The sequence below is a fragment of the Lactuca virosa genome, chromosome 5 (genome assembly GCF_052849685.1).
Source record: "Lactuca virosa cultivar CGN04683 chromosome 5, Lactuca_virosa_CGN04683_v6, whole genome shotgun sequence".
NCBI classification, from domain to species: domain Eukaryota; kingdom Viridiplantae; phylum Streptophyta; class Magnoliopsida; order Asterales; family Asteraceae; genus Lactuca; species Lactuca virosa.
The window spans coordinates 325,751,571-325,769,605 of NC_136430.1; positions in this window are offsets into that span (position 1 = coordinate 325,751,571).

Sequence of the window (18,035 nt, forward strand, 5' to 3'; positions counted from 1 at the left end):
AAGTGGCATGCATCATGATGGCCACCATGACAGCCGAGCTCCAAAAGTCCTATGAGGACTATTATCCTTTTGAGATACACCAGGACTTGATGGACCGCTACCATCAAAGTGCTCGTCAAGAGCGATATGAAATAATCTCCTCCATGATAACAACCCGAATGAAGGATGGTGAATCCATCACGGGCCACATGCAGAAAATGCAAAGGTATGTGGACCGTTTACTGAAGCTGAATGTGAACTTCCCTGAGGAGTTAGCAATAGACATCATTTTGCACTCCTTGCCGTCGTGTTATGATCAATTCCGCATGACATATCACATGAACAAGGAAGAAGTCACCCTTAGCAAACTTCAAGGACTCTTGAAGACCGCCGAAAGTGGTCTAAAGGGTAAGTCGGTTGTTACTACTCCTACTCCTACTCCAACTGCGGCCAATGCTTGGCAATCGGGCATGGCAAAGGGAAGAAGAGAAAGAACCCTTCTAAGGGTACCATGGGTAAGACCCTTGAAGGCTCCTCTTCAAGCAAAACAAAGAAAGGTTTTGTCACTCCTTCTGCTAACCCTAATGAGGCTGAAATGCTTCTATTGCCATGAAAAGTCGCACTGGAAGCGAAACTGCCCAAAGTACCAGCAAGATTTGAAGGATGGGAACGTAAAACCCAACCATGCAGGTATATACACTATATTGTCTAATAACTCACCTCATTCTAAGTCTTGGGTCCTTGATACAGGTTGTGGTATTCACACATGTTGTGATTTGCAGGGACTAAAAAGAAGTGAGAATGTGGAGCAGGGAAAGATAAACTTGATCATGGGAAACAGGAAAGCTTCACCTGTCACCAAGATAGGAGTTTATTCCTTAGTGCTAAATAGTGGGTTTACATTAGATTTGAATAAATGTTATTATTCGCCAGAAATGGCAAGAAATGTTATTTCCTTTCATGCATTGTATAAACAAGGTTTTACCTTTTATTTTGATAATAATAATGGTAGTATTGATGCTTTGTTTAATAATGTTCTTTATTTTAAAGCATTACCTTGTGATGACGTGTATGAAACTGTATCTGTTGTAGATAATCTAGGAAATAATGTATTGTGTATTAGCTCTTCCACTAGCTTAGATAAAGCATCCTTATGGCATTGTCGTCTTGGACATGTAAGCAAGAAACGCATAGGCCAACTCCAAAAGGATGGAGTCTTGGAGTCATTTGACCTAAAGTCAGATGATAGTTGTGAATCTTGTTTGCTTGGTAAAATGACAAAGTTACCTTTTACTGGCACTTGTGCTAGGGGTGAAGGTTGGTTGGACCTCATACACACGGATGTGTGTGGACCCTTCAGAACCGCCACAAGAGATGCTAATCGGTTCTATGTGACTTTTACTGATGATTTTAGTAGATATGGATATGTCTACCTAATCAAGCATAAGTCAGAAACCTTTGAGAAATTCAAAGAGTTTAAGCAAGAAGTGGAGAATCAGTTGGGCAGGAACATTAAGATGCTTCGATCCGATCGTGGTGGTGAGTATCTTAGTACTGAGTTCCTTGACTATCTTAAGGAATGTGGGATTGTCTCACAATTGACACCTCCTAGGACACCACAGTTGAATGGTGTAGCTGAGAGGCGCAATCGGACCTTGTTGGACATGGTTCGTTCCATGATGAGTCGAGCTTCGCTACCAATCTCATTTTGGGGGTATGCCTTAGAGACTGCCGCCCATATCCTTAATCTAGTCCCTATAAAGAAGGTTGCCAAAACACCTCACGAGGTGTGGACTGGAAAAGTTCCCAATCTAGACCACATCAAGATTTGGGGTTGCGAGGCTTTCGTGAGACGCGAGACTCACGATAAGCTCGAACCCCGAAGCAAAAGGTGTATTTTCATCGGCTACCCACAGAAATCCTTTGGTTACATCTTCTACAGACCCAGTGATAATGTGGTCTTTGTAGCAAGAAGAGGATTCTTTCGAGAGAGAGAATTCATGAGCCAAGGAGACAGTGGGAGGCAAATTGACCTTGAGGAAATTCAAGAGTCAAGTGGTGAAGGAACCTCAAACCCTAGCCCTCAACCTGAGGAGGAAACTCCTGTTGAGCCGACTGAAGAATCTATACCTCTGAGGCGTTCCACCAGAGTTAGGAATGCACCTGAGCATTATTATGGTTTTCATATTACTGCAGAAGGTGAGACACTTATCAGTGATAACACACTGGTAAATCTGGATGAGCCTAACAGCTACACGGAAGCCATGGCAGGCCCTGAGGCTGCTAAATGGAAAGAGGCTATGGATAGCGAGATACAGTCCATGTATGCCGATCAAGTTTGGAACTTGGTTGACAATGTACCTGATCGTAAGATAGTTGGGTGCAAATGGATCTTTAAGAAGAAGACCGACATGGATGGTAATGTACACACTTATAAGGCATGACTGGTTGCAAAGGGTTATTCTCAAACTCCGGGAGTTGATTATGATGAGACCTTTTCACCAGTGGCCAAGATTAAGTCTATTAGGGTTCTGTTAGCCATTGCTGCATTTCATGATTATGAAATATGGCAAATGGATGTCAAAACCGCTTTCCTTAATGGAAAGTTGGCTGAAGATGTTTACATGGTTCAGCCAGAGGGTTTTTTCAGTACAGAGTACCCCAGTAGAGTGTGTAAGCTCGAGAAATCCATTTATGGATTAAAACATGCACCTCGCAGATGGAATCTTTGCTTTGATGAGAAAGTCAAAGAATTTGGCTTTTCAAGGAGTGAAGATGAATCTTGTGTCTATATCAAGGCTAGTGGGAGTATAGTCAGCTTTTTGGTACTGTATGTGGATGACATACTACTCATAGGAAATGACATCCCAACCCTGCAGGAAGTAAAGTCCTGGCTTGGGAAGTGTTTCGCTATGAAGGACCTTGGAGAAGCTGCCTATATCCTAGGGATAAGGATTTTGAGAAACAGGAGTAAAAGACTAATTGGACTTAGTCAAAGCACCTATGTGGACAAAGTGTTGAAAAGGTTTAACATGCATAACTCCAAGAAAGGAGAGTTACCCATCCAGAGTAACGCCAGATTGAGTAAGACACAAACCCTAGTACTGAGGCTGAGATAGCATAAATGAGTCGAATACCTTATGCTTCAGCTGTAGGATCGATCATGTATGCTATGACGTGTACTCGACCTGATGTAGCCTTTGCTTTGAGCATGGTTAGCAGGTATCAGGGGAACCCTGGCAAGGCACACTGGACTGCGGTAAAGAATATCCTCAAGTACCTACGGAGGACTAAGGACTGGGTCCTTACCCTCGATGGCAGTGAGGACTTGAGAGTTGTAGGGTACAGTGATGCTAGCTTTCAGACTGACAGGGATAATTTCCGCTCTCAGTCGGGCTGGGTCTTTACTCTAAACGGAGGGGCAATTACTTGGAGCTCCCTGGCCTGAGTCTCCAACTCAATCTCCCTCTTCTGGGCATTTCCCTGGAGCTCAGCAAATGTCTGGTAAGTCGAGTTCGACACGAACTCCCGAATATCCCTCCTCAAAACGCCCAAATACCGGCTCATGCGTGCCTGCTCAGTAGACACCTGCTCAGGGCAGAACATCGCCCTCTCATGAAACTTCCTGGTAACCACAGTAACCGAATCAGTACCCTGCTTAAGTGTCAAGAACTCCTGAACCAACCGTTCCCTCTCCACCGGGGGAACATACTCGTCTCTGAACATGGTGGTGAACCTCTCCCAGGTCACCGCTGAAATCTCTGCAAGAGTGAAGCTCGCCGTCACGAACTTCCACTAATCATTCGCTCCCAAGAGAAGCTGGTTCAACGCGAACCGTACCCTCAGATGCTCCGGACATGAACACGTGTAGAAGCATCCCTCGATATCAGAAATCCATCTCATCGCAACGATCGGATCCCGCGTCCCGTCAAACTCTGGTGGCTTCGTGTTGCTGAACTCTCAAAGCAACAACGAGTCACCTCCCTGAGGTCTGGCAGCAGCCACAGCTGCAGTAGCTGCAGCAGCCGCAACCGCAGTCACCGCCGCGTACCGCTCATCAAAAGTCTCAATCAATGTGGTCTTGATAGACCCAAACATCTCTGGAATCTCGGCTCGAATCGCCGCTGCCACCTCATCGTGGATCATCTGACGAAGCTCCTCGTCACTCACGCCACTCGGCTCAGGTCTGTGACGTGTCCCAACCATGATGTCTCTGAAATACAACATAAAAATATCAGAGACTCGCTCGAGCATACTCGTACTTGATAACTCAACCCTACTTGTTCCTTAGTACCCCAAGGATTCTTACTTAGAGTGCGCACTGCTCCGGTGTCTTCAGTAGTACGGGCCCTATACTACCGTCCACACCGCATCAGTATTCACCCTAAGTCCTCCTCCTTGGATCCCAGATCACAAGTACTCTATATCTCACTGGCATAGGCTAGCCTTGGTAGACCCCTCATCAGCTCCTCACTGCTACCTAATCGCTCTCAAGCATCACATAGCAGCAAAATCCTTCCTAGGCTAAGGCATCACAAATCAGGCCACTCTAGTCCTAATATGAATACCTAGCCTACTCTAACATGCATATCATATCATAACATATCTCATAACACATAATGTAAGGGTATTTTGGGAAATCACCGTTCAGGCGCTGGCTGATCGTACACACTGCTTCCTTCTGCCTTTCTCAAAATCTTTTACTCTTTTAGAAAAATTGTTTATTTTATGAAAACTTTCTCAGTTCCTCAGTTTGAGTTCAGATTCATCCGAAGATGCACCCGAATCCCTCAAACCAAGGCTCTGATACCAACTTGTAACAACGTAAATTTTCAAAACAATTTTTCATTTTTAAATCATACTTTCAATCACAAAACATAATGTATCCACTGTGTCATAACAAAACATGTCCCCAGAATCTCAGTAACATAAACTCTATAAGTATGTACGGATCATGCCGGCGCCTTCCCGCGGTCCTCGCTAGTACCTGAAACACATAACACAACAACTGTAAGCATAAATGCTTAGTGAGTTCCCCAAAATACCACATACCACACATACGGCTTTCCAGGCCATAACTCTATAGGATCTTCCGATCCATGTGTCTCAGGGGACTTCCATCCCGAATCCCGGTAGACCTTCCGGTCCTACCCGTATCGACCTTCCGGTCCATATCATCTTGACCTTCCGGTCCTTACCATACATAACATACATAACACATACATATCACGTAACCGCATATAGCACATACATCTCATAGCATACAAGACCTTTCGGTCACACATATCACATAACCGCATATAGCACATACATTATAGCATACAAGACCTTCCGGTCACACATAGGTACCCTTCCAGGTACAGTATAGTGAGAAGACTCACCTCGAAGATGTCAGATAATCACTCGTGCTCAATCTTCCGACCTAGCTTCCTCCTATAGCATAAAGACATCTCTAATTAACACCTCCCTAACTTAGTTTGATTAATGCCCTAAAGTCAACACAAGTCAACTCTGGTCAACGTTGGCCAATGGCCACCCCTTTGACCCAACTCGTCGAGTCAGGCACTGACTCGGCGAGTTCAGACGTGAACTCAAGTCCCCTAAATCCCAGCTGACTCACCGAGTCACTCCCCCAACTCAGCGAGTCACAAACTGTGAGTCACGAGACAACCCGGTCCGACTCGTCGAGTCTGCTCATGGACTCGACGAGTTCATTCCATGCTCGAACTCAAATGGCCTTCTGAGGTCAGATCTGTTCCTCTAATCCATAGATCTGACCTTCCTAAGCTCATTAAACACGTAAAGGTTCAAACTTGATACTCATACAACGTCCAAATAACTCTACTTGAAGAATTGGCCCCAAATACAACATCCTCAGTCCATTTCTTCCATAACTCATCATAAATCAAGATTGATAAGGCTCTCTAGACCACTATGGGTCCAGATCCGAAGCCTAAACATGATAAAGGGCCATATTTCCAACAAATCATCCCAATAAAGGGTATAGAAAACCCTAGATCCATGGATTCTTCAACAAAACAGAAAAAGGATCGATATGCTACCTCAAGGATGATGTTCTTTGCTTGAGATCCACATATATGCAACCTTCTTGGCCTCCTCTAAGCTGGAACCACCTTCTTCTTGCAAAACCAACCCACAAAGATCAAATAATGGCTTCTTCCCTCTCACAAACGCTCAAGCACTCTTAGGGTTTCTCTCAAGGGTCTGGTAGCCGCAAATGGTGGCTATAAGAGTCCTTAAATAGGTCCCAAACCTGAGAAATTAGGGTTTCTTTCGTTAGTTCTGACTCGGCGAGTGCACTCCCCTGACTCGTCGAGTCTAATCATTTTCCACGTCACCCATTCGCGACCTGACTCGACGAGTCTAAGCACCAACTCGTCGAGTCACCTCAACACAAATCAAATTAATGTACCTGGGAAATCGGGCGTTACATGCAGGAAATAAGCACCCAGTATAGTTGGAAGACTTAGAATAGTTGTAATATTATTTTTGTATTATGGTTTAGGTTTGTATAGATTTACAATATCCTGGGTAGTCATGTAAAATCTTAAAACATAGTCGGTTTGTATCCAATCTTTTGTAATGACTTTATCAATGTAAAAAAATATTGTTTTATGAATATGCATGTAGCATGTTTTGGAGTAACTATATTGTCAAGTATGAAAGTTTGGGTCTTTCAGAAATATGAAAGTATAGAAAGGGGTTCTTTCACCCGGCATGGTCCATTTGGGTTGCACTTCACCCTAACAATTTGTATCGATAATCTTTTGAGAATAGTATGTTCATGATTTATTATTATAAGTTATAATATATTAATATGAAATCATATTATTTAATTAGTATTGATCATAAATTAATTTAGAATTAATTTGGTGATAAAAAAGGTGACTAATTAAATATGGGATCTTGTATTTTATGTAGTGTGGGCTAATACTCATTTGGAATGGGCTTGGCATGCATGGAAGTCCATGGAGCTTTTAACCCATGAATCCTTGGAAAGGAAGAGTCATGGGTATTAGGGTTTACATGGATGTAACCCTAATCCTCCACACTATATAAAGGAGTCCTTGGCACTTGATTTGGCACTAGTTGTGTGTGAACAAGAGTGGTGGCCAATTTCAAGAGTGTGCATTATTCTCTCAAGAGTTTTCCAAAGTTTTTGGTGATTTGTGATTCCACTTGAGGCATTCACACTATTGGTGCTAGGCTCTCAAACTCCAAGCAATCAATCACTATCAAAAGGTATGTCATTCTTCTAGTATATTATGATTCTAGTTTTGCATGCTATGCTAGTTAGGATGTAAACCTTGGAAATTCTTATTTGCATGTATTTTAGAGAAAACATAGATCCAAGGTTATTAGGGTTGCATGTACACCTTAGGAGTGTTAGAATGCTCAAAACCCAACAGAATGTCAGTTGAAGAGTTGGTTAGATCGTTGAACCAACCGCTATCCTTAGTAACAGAAGAGCCGTTATTGATTTATCAACCAACTTCAGGGCATGGTTGATGAGTTATCACATGGGATTTGTTCCGTAGTAAGGGACCATTGGATTGGTTATCTATCCGTTTTCGATAGTTGGATTATTCTTTCTTTTTCATCGGTTGAGATTGTTCGAGGACTTTGGAGTTGTATCAGTGGAAAGTGCCTTAGATGCTTCAATATTTCGTCAACTCTAGTGAAGTGTATGTCCGAGTTTAGGGTGAGTACCCTAGGTTGTCTGGTCATGGGAATTTAGTTCTTGCAAGCTCGGGGTGGTAGTGGTCTGGAGTAGTGAAGTTGTACATGGATTAGAAATCCGAACGGTTATAAGGTTGGAAGGGTGTAGATGAATCCAAGGCGGTGGGGGGAGAATCATTTGGGATTAATGGGGATATTTCCATATGCGAGTCAATTTGGAGTTTTAAATCTAAGGACAAGAGGATAGTCGGTTCTGGTTGTGGTATGAGTCAAAGCTTATGCAAGGAATAATGTTTATTGGTTAGTTGTGAGTAGGGAAGCAAATTTTGAGGATTCAGGTTATCTTGTCTGAGGGCGTGGAGCATTGGCAGTGGCACATTTTGGTTTCATAATTAGGTTCATGTTGAGGGTTGTGTGAGGACATGTCTTCCTATTCTTGTCTGATTAAGGCTTCGGGGTTCGAAGAACAACCCAGTCGCCTGTTAGGGTTTAGCAGGTTGGGGTTTCGGCTCGTATTGATTTTGGATAGTTGGAAAGACCATGGGTTGGGCCCATGGCAGTCGTGAAAGTGTTGTAAGACTGTAGGTTGGCCCGTAGAATTCATTAGGATGGTATGCAGTTGTGGAAGTGTTATAAGACTGTGGGGCAGCCCGTAGCATTCACTAGGTTGATAGAAAATTGTGAAACTTTTGTAAGCCTACGATTTGGCTTGTAGCAGCCTACGATTTGTTGGATTAGTGTCTGAGTTCGTAACTATATTTGGTATGTACTTGAACCGGTTGTGCATGGTCCTTTTGGGTTGCCTTCACCAAAGCAACTTGACTGGAGGAATAATATAGAAAGAGGTGATTATGGTTTATTAATATATTATAAGACTAATATATTAAAAGAGAAATCATATTTGTTTAATTAACTTTGATCAATAATTAATTAAGAATTAGTTTTGTGATCAAAAGAAGTTAATTGAACTTAAGGGGTTGAACTGTAATTATGTGATAGTTACAATGTTGGGCAAGGGAACCCTAATAGATAGGGTGGAAGAATTCTAGGGATAAAGCCTTAAGAATTCGTCCATGATAGGGATTCGAGAATTATCCTTGGGCTGCTTGGTGGCTAAGTAATCAGATAAGGATAACCATTGAAACCCTAATTCCTACACCTATATAAAGGACCCCTAGGCATGGTAATTCCGGCCACTTGAACCCTAGAAGTCCTAGAGCCGAAATTCTCCTCTCCCCTCTCTCTCTTGTTTCCCCCAATTGCTATTGGTGTTTGTGATTCATTAAAGGCACAACACTTGAGGTGCTAAACTTCTCAAGGCTTCAAGATCTTCAATCAACAACAAGGTAAACATCTAGATCTGATTTGTGATGGTAATTTCGATTATATACACTAGATCTAGGGTTAGAAAGTCTTGGATAAATTGCATGTACAATAGATAAACCTAGATCCAAGCATTAGGGTTTGCATGAGCACATTGGATGTTCTTTTGGCTCAAACCCATCAGTGGTATCAGAGCCTGGTTTGGTTTCAATTGTATTGATGCCTTGTATGTTCATCTTGCTGAAAAAAACGTTTTTGGCCCTCTGCTCGACCTGACTCGGCGAGTCAGCCTAACTCGGCGAGTCCAGTTAGTGACTCGGCCAGTCGGAGCGTCAAACAGAGGGATTTTCGGTATTTCTTGCTGTTTTGCTTAAGGATAATTGCCTAAATCGTTTTTGACTAATAAATCCGAATTTTATTACTGTTTTATGATTATCCTTACCAAACCAAAAGATGATTACCAATTGTTTAAATAATAAATTCCTTATTTGATAATATTTGATTATTTGAATTAATTGTTGAATTATCCTGTAAATAAAAATTGATTAGGTCAAATTTAGATAATCATTAAATTAATTGTTTAATTTAAATTATTTGCTATTTGATCCTTTGTATTTTGAAAAGTTCAAAACTTGTTCTCAAGTTTTGAAATTTAAATTTTATGATTAAAAGTTTAATTTGAACTATTTAAATTTCAAACCCTAGAAATTTACAAGTTTAAAATTCAACCTTATACTTTATAATAGTATAAGATATATATATATATATATATATATATATATATATATATATATATATATATATATATAACTTAAATGCTAGTCTTACCGTTAGTAGGTCTCATTCACGAAGCCGATCTATAAGGGGGGTATAAGGTTATGGCCTATAAAATGGTCATTTAATGGGTGTCCACTCTCACCCACCGCTTCCTTGATTGGTGGAGGGTCGTTAGCCGAACGTGTAGGATAGGGCAACCCCTTCATCATTAATAAGTGTAATGAATTATAAAGGTAACTAAATGTTTTACAAAAAATTCCCAATTTTAGTTATTTTAGGAAAAAGTGAATTTGATGCAATTCCATGAAATTACACTTTTTACCCTTGCTAAGACGTTAGTGGAGCGTGTGTGGCTAACCGGTAGACTAATTGGATTCTAAGTAAAGGTGGCAAAGGGTGAGTCATTTTTTTTCATAGTTCGATGGAGCGTGTGTGGTTAACCGGCACATCTAATACGTTACTATAACAATAAGGGCACCATGTATATTTGCATGGTTATTCACACCCGCTTTGTGATCCTCGGCATCTCAGTCACAAACTAGCGGGGCATATCGAGATTTAAACATGCCATTAAAAACTTTAATGAATCTTAAAAGATCTAGGAGTTTTCAATACATTTAAAAATTAATCGCTTTTTCGTTTTTGATGGTGGAGAATTAGTGAATCGTCATTCACTTACCTTCAAATTATTTGCTTGTTAGATTACGCCATCCCTTTTCTAATTTGTAAATAATGTTGTTGGATCCTAGCCCTAATTTCTCATTTGGGTGTTTAATTGGGGATTCATTTCTAATCAATCTTTGTTCTTTGTTCTTTTCAGATGTCGAACGTCAACAACAACGCTTCTGGTTCAACTTCCTCTGGCTCGTTCTCACTCATGAACTTGTGTGGGAGAGTGATCTTTGACGAGTCAAATTTCAATGATTGGATTCGCAACATTCGAATGGTCACTCGTTACAAGGACAAAGAGTATGTCCTTGATGAAAAGCTAAAGGAGATTGGCATCAACACTGCCTCTGCTGAAGAGATCGCGACCTTTAAGGCCCATGAGCGTGATGCCACGAAAGTCCATTGCATCATGCTAGCAACTATGACTACAAAACTCCATAAGTCCTATGAGGACATGTACCCCTATGAAATGCATCAGGATCTGCTAGACCGGTACTAACAAAGCGCTAGGCAAGAAAGCTATGAGATCATCACTTCGATGATCACTACAAAAAAGGGGTAATGGAGAGTCCCTTACTTCTTATCTGCAAAAGATGCAGAGATATGTCGATCGCCTACTAAAGTTGAATGTGAACTTTTATGAAGAGCTGGCAATTGATATCATCCTTAATTCCTTGCCTCCCTGCTATACCTAGTTCCACATGACCTACCACATAAACAAGAAGGAGGTCTCTTTGAGCAAGCTTCAGGGCTTGTTAAGGACTGCCGAGAGCAATCTCAAAGATAAGTCTGTTGCATCAACTCCAACTCCCGCTGCGGCCCCAGTCTTAGCAATAGGGAAAGGGAAGGGTAGGAAGAGGAAGCTCCCCTTAAAGAGCCACAACAAGGGAAAGTCCCAAGATGGTACCTCTTCTAGTGGAACCAAAGTTGGTTCTATTAAACCCAACTCAAACACAAAGCAGGCAGAGTGCTATCACTTCCACAAGATAAGGCATTGGAAAAGAAGCTGCCCAGAAGATCTGCAAGCTATCAAGGATTGGAAGATCAAGCCGTCCTTTGCAGGTATTTACACTATTAAATCTAATGATTCATCACATTCTATTTATTGGGTTCTTGATACAGGATGTGGTTTTCACATATGTTCTGATTTGCAGGGACTAAGAAGAAATAGGGATGGGGAGCGTGGAAGGATAAACCTAATCATGGGAAACAGAAGATCGTCGCCTGTCACCAAGATTGAAGTATATTCCTTAGTGCTTAGTAATGGATTAGGTTTAGATTTAAATAATTGTTGCTATTCACCATATATGGCAAGAAACATCATTTCATTTCATGGTTTATATAGACCAGGATTTATATATTCATTTGATAATGAAAAGGGTTCTATTTATGTGTATCTTAGTATTGTTTTATATTTTGAAGCATTGCCTTGTAATGGAATATATGAGACTGTGATGGTTGTAGATTACTTAGGAAATGATGTTTTGTGTGTTGATTCTTCCAATAGAATGGATAAGGCATGCTTGTGGCATTGTCGTCTTGGAAATGTCAACAAGAAACGCATAGCCCAACTCCAAAAGGATAGACTGTTGGAGTCATTTGACCTTAGGGACGATGACATGTGCGAGTGTTGTTTGCTTGGAAAGATGACCAAGTCACCCTTCATTGGTACTTGTGCGAGGGGTGAGGGTTTATTGGATCTCATATATACAGATGTATGTGGACCCTTTAGATCCACCACAAAGGATGCAAACCGCTTCTATGTGACTTTCACTGATGATTATAGTAGATATGGGTATATCTACTTAATCAAGCACAATTCAGAAACCTTTGAAAATTTCAAAGAGTTTAAACAAGAAGTGGAGAATCAGTTGGGCAGGAAAATCAAAATGCTTCGATCTGATCGAGGAGGAGGGTACCTAAGTCTTGAGTTCCACGACTACCTCAAGGAATGCAGAATCGTTTCGCAATTGATGCCACCAAGGACACCGCGGTTGAATGGTGTAGCTGAGAGGCGTGATAGAACCTTGCTAGGCATGGTTCGTTCCATTATTAGTCGTGCTTCACTACCTATCTCATTCTGGGGGTATGCCTTAGAGACTGCCACCCATATCCTTAATTTATTCCCTACAAAGAAGGTTGCCAAAACACCTCACGAGATGTGGACAGGGAAAGCTCCCTCGTTGACACATATCAAGGTTTGGGGTTGCGAGGCTTTCGTAAGACGAGAAACTCACGACAAGCTCGAACCTTGTAGTGAGCGATGTATTTTCATCAGCTACCCGCAGAAGTCCTTTGGATATCTCTTCTATAGACCGAGTGACAATGTTGTCTTCGTTGCGAGGAGAGGGGTTTTCCGAGAACAAGAACTCATAAGCCAAGGGGACCATGGGAGGCAAATCGATCTTGAAGAGATTCAAGAGTCGAGCAATGAAGGAACCTCTAACACTGGCGATAAACCCGAGGAGGAAACTCCGGTTGAACCGATTGACGAATCATTACCTCTTAGACGATCCGAAAGAGTTAGGGTTCAACCCTAATTATATGGTTTTCATATTACTACAGAAGGGGATACGCATATTAGTGATAGTACACTAATAAATTTGGACGAACCTAACAGCTATAAGGAAGCCATGGCAGGCCCGGAGTCTGCAAGGTGGAAAGAGGCGATGGACATCGAGATTCAGTCCATGTATGACAACCAAGTTTGGAATTTGGTTGACAATGTATCGGGTCGTAAGACGGTCGGGTGCAAATGGATCTTTAAGAAGAAGACCAACATGGATGGGAATGTGCACATTTATAAAGCGCGATTAGTCGCGAAGTGTTTCACTCAAACTCCCGGAGTTGATTATGATGAAACCTTCTCACCAATTGCGAAGATAAAGTCTATTAGGGTGATGCTAGCCATTGCTGCATTTCATGACTATGAAATATGGAAAATGGATGTCAAAACCGCCTTCCTTAACGGGAAGTTGGCTGAGGATGTTTACATGGCTCAGCCAAAGGGTTTTGTCAATGTGAAGCATCCCAATAGAGTGTGTAAGCTTGAGAAGTCCATTTATGGACTTAAGCAAGCGTCTCGCAGATGGAATCTTTGTTTCGATGAGAAAGTCAAAGAGTTTGGTTTTCTGCGAAGCGAAGATGAATCATGTGTATATGTCAAAGCCAGTAGGAGTATAGTAAGCTTCCTCGTATTGTATGTCGATGACATACTACTCATAGGAAACGACATCCCGATGCTGCAGGAAGTAAAGTCCTGGCTTGGGAAGTGCTTCGCTATGAAGGACCTCGGAGAGGCTGCCTATATTCTGGGAATAAGGATAGTGAGAAACAGAAGTAAGAGACTAATAGGAATTAGTCAGAATACTTACTTGGAAAAGGTACTAAAACGTTTTAGTATGGAGAATTCAAAGAAGGGAGATTTACCAATCCAAAGTAATTCAAAATTGAGCAAGACTCAAAGTCCGAGTACCGAAGTCGATATAGCAGAAATGAGTCGAGTACCTTACGCTTCCGCAGTTGGCTCAATCATGTACGCTATGACTTGTACTCGCCTTGATGTGGCCTTCTCTTTGAGCATGATCAGCAGACATCAAGAGAACCCTGGCAAAGCACATTGGACCGCAATCAAGAACATTCTTAAGTACCTTCGGAGGACCAAGGAATGGTTTCTAGTCCTCGGTGGGAGTGATGACTTAAAGGTGCGAGGGTACAGTGACGCCAATTTTCAGACCGACAGGGATAACTACCGTTTGTAGTCGGGCTGGGTCTTTATCCTAAATGGAGGAGCAGTGACTTGGAAAAGTTCCAAGCAGGAGACCGTAGCTGATTCAAGGTGCGAATCAGAGTACATTGCAGCGAGCGAAACGTCAAATGAGGCAATATGGTTGAAGAACTTCATTGGAGACCTTGGAGTTGTGTCGGCCGTACGAGAGCCTATGGAAATTTTCTATGATAATGAAGGAGCGGTTTCCTTGACAAAGGAACCGAGGGATCATGGCAGAGCTCGACATATCGACAGAAAATATCACTTTATTCGACATCGGGTGGAAGAAGGACTCCTCGTAGTGAAGAGGGTATCGTTAGAGGATAACCCAGCAGATCCGCTTACGAAGAAACTGAGCAGGGTTAAGCACTTGCAGCACGCTAGGAGCATCGGGCTGAAGAACATTATTAGTTTAGATTAGATAGTTTAGAAACGTGTAATAGATAAATTATAATTAACATTCGATGATTAAATAAAAGAGTATTATTTATTAGTAATGTTACTGTCTTACGTTAATTATTTACCTATTGTTTCATTTTGCATGTTTTGACTTCCTGAATAACAAGATTATTCGCACGGTCCACAGTCGTTCATATGTCGGAAGTAGGTATGAATGAAGACTGTCATGAATTGGTGTGTAGATTGTCTAAAGTGTATTAGAGATAGCAAAAGTTTGCTACAACGTTCATGAGTGCTTATGAACTTGATAGCAAATGCATATAAGTCGAAGTTTATCAGTTCCTTTTATCCTAAGAGGGTAAAAGCGATATCAGGGCCCCTCGATGATTTGATTTGACTTATGTACTGTGCCCGGCCAGGACTGAATTGATGTGTTCAATTAAGTTCTATTTCAAATGGATCAGAGATCGAGAAACAAACTGCTGGACAATAAGTATAACTATGTTCCATGTAATTGTCCGCACGATATCTAGAACAGAGGATTATACTATCCCTAATCTGAAGGACAGGTTATTGATGAGATCAAGAGTTTTGAGAACTGTGATTACTAATCGGATTCAGAAAGTGCATTTGCATTTATAGTTATTAGACTTATCCAAGTGGGAGACTGTTGGATTAGTGTCTAAGTCCGTAACTATATTTGGTATGTACTTGACCCGGTTGTGCATGGTCCTTTTGGGTTGCCTTCACCAAAGCAACTTGACTGGAGGAATAATATAGAAAGAGGTGATTATGGTTTATTAATATATTATAAGACTAATATATTAAAAGAGAAATCATATTTGTTTAATTAACTTTGATCAATAATTAATTAAGAATTAGTTTTGTGATCAAAAGAAGTTAACTGAACTTAAGGGGCTGAACTGTAATTATATGATAGTTACAATGTTGGGCAAGGAAACCATAATAGATAGGGTGGACGAATTCTAGGGATAAAGCCTTAAGAATTCGTCCATGATAGGGATTCTAGAATTATCCTTGGGCTGCTTGGTGGCTAAGTAATCAGATAAGGATGACCATTGAAACCCTAATTCCTACACCTATATAAAGGACCCCTAGGCATGGGAATTCCGACCACTTGAACCCTAGGAGTCCTAGAGCCGAAATTCTCCTCTCCCCTCTCTCTCTTGTTTCTCCCAATTGCTATTGGTGTTTGTGATTCATTAGAGGCACAACACTTGAGGTGCTAAAGTTCTCAAGGCTTCAAGATCTTCAATCAACAACAAGGTAACTATGTAGATCTGATTTGTGATGTTAATTTCGATTATATACACTAGATCTAGGGTTAGAAATTCTTGGATGAATTGCATGTACAATAGATAAACCTAGATCCAAGCATTTAGGGTTTGCATGAGCACATAGGATGTTCTTTTGGCTCAAACCCATCAGTGGTATCAGAGCCTGGTTTGGTTTCTATTATATTGATGCCTTGTATGTTCATCTTGCTGAAAAAAACATTTTTTGGCCCTCTGCTCGACCTGACTCAGCGAGTCACTAGCTGCACTCGGCGAGTCAGCCCAACTCGGCGAGTCCAGTTTGTGACTCGGCGAGTCGGAGAGTCAAACAGAGGGATTTTCGGGATTTCTTGCTGTTTTGCTTAAGGATAATTGCCTAAATCGTTTTTGACTAATAAAACCCGAATTTTATTATTGTTTTATGATTATCCTTACCAAATCAAAAGATAATTATCAATTGTTTAAATAATAAATTCCTTATTTGATAATATTTGATTATTTGAATTAATTGTTAAATTATGTTGTAAATAAAAATTGATTAGGTCAAATTTAGATAATCATTAAATTAATTTTTTAATTTAAATTATTTGTTATTTGATCCTTTGTGTTTTGAAAAGTTCAAAACTTGTCCTCAAGTTTTGAAATTTAAATTTTATGATTAAAAGTTTAATTTGAACTATTTAAATTTCAAACCCTAGAATTTTACAAGTTTAAAATTCAACCATATACTTTATAATATTATAAGATTAATATATATATATATATATATATATATATATATATATATATATATATGTATGTATAACTTAAATGCTAGTCTTACCGTTAGTAGGTCTCATTCACGAAGCCGATCTATAAGGGGGGGTATAAGGTTATGGCCTATAAAATGGTCGTTTAATGGGTGTCCACTCTCACCCACCGCTTCCTTGATTGGTGGAGGGCCGTCAGCCGAACGGGTAGGATAGGGCAACCCCTTCCTCATTAATAAGTATAATGAATTATAAAGGTAAATAAATGTTTTACAAAAAATTCCCAATTTTAGTTATTTTAGGCAAAAGTGAATTTGATGCAATTCCATGAAATTACACTTTTTACCCTTGCTAAGACGTTAGTGGAGCGTGTGTGGATAACCTGCACACTAATTGGGTTCTAAGTAAAGGTGGTAAAGGGTGACTCATTATTTGTCATAGTTCGATGGAGCTTGTGTGGTTAACCGGCACATCTAATACGTTACTAATTTGTAAATAATGTTGTTGGATCCTAGCCCTAATTTCTCATTCGGGTGTTTAATTGGGGATTCATTTCTAATCAAACTTTGTTCTTTGTTCTTTTCAGATGTCGAACGTCAACAACAACGCTTCTGGTTCAACTTCCTCTGGCTCGTTCTCACTCATGAACTTGTGTGGGAGAGTGATCTTTGACGGGTCAAATTTCAATGATTGGATTCGCAATATTCGAATGGTCACTCGTTACAAGGACAAAGAGTATGTCCTTGATGAAAAGCTAAAGGAGATTGGCATCAACACTGCCTCTGCTGAAGAGATCGCGACCTTTAAGGCCCATGAGCGTGATGCCACGAAAGTCCATTGCATCATGCTAGCAACTATGACTACAAAACTCCATAAGTCCTATGAGGACATGTACCCCTATGAAATGCATCAGGATCTGCTGGACCGGTATCACCAAAGCGCTAGGCAAGAAAGCTATGAGATCATCACTTCGATGATCACTACCAAAATGGGTAATGGAGAGTCCCTTACTTCTCATCTGCAAAAGATGCAGAGATATGTCGATCGCTTGCTAAAGTTAGATGTGAACTTTGATGGAGAGCTGGAAATTGATATCATCCTTCATTCCTTGCCTCCCTGCTATACCCAGTTCTGCATGACCTACCACATGAACAAGGAGGAGGTGTCTTTGAGCAAGCTTCAGGGCTTGTTAAGGACTGCCGAGAGCAATCTCAAAGATAAGTCTGTTGGATCAACTCTAACTCCCGTTGCGGCCCCATTCTTGGCAATAGGGAAAGGGAAGGGTAAGAAGAGGAAGGCCCCCTCAAAGAGCCACCACAAGGGAAAGTCCCAAGATGGTACCTCTTCTAGTGGAACCAAAGTTGGTTCTGTTAA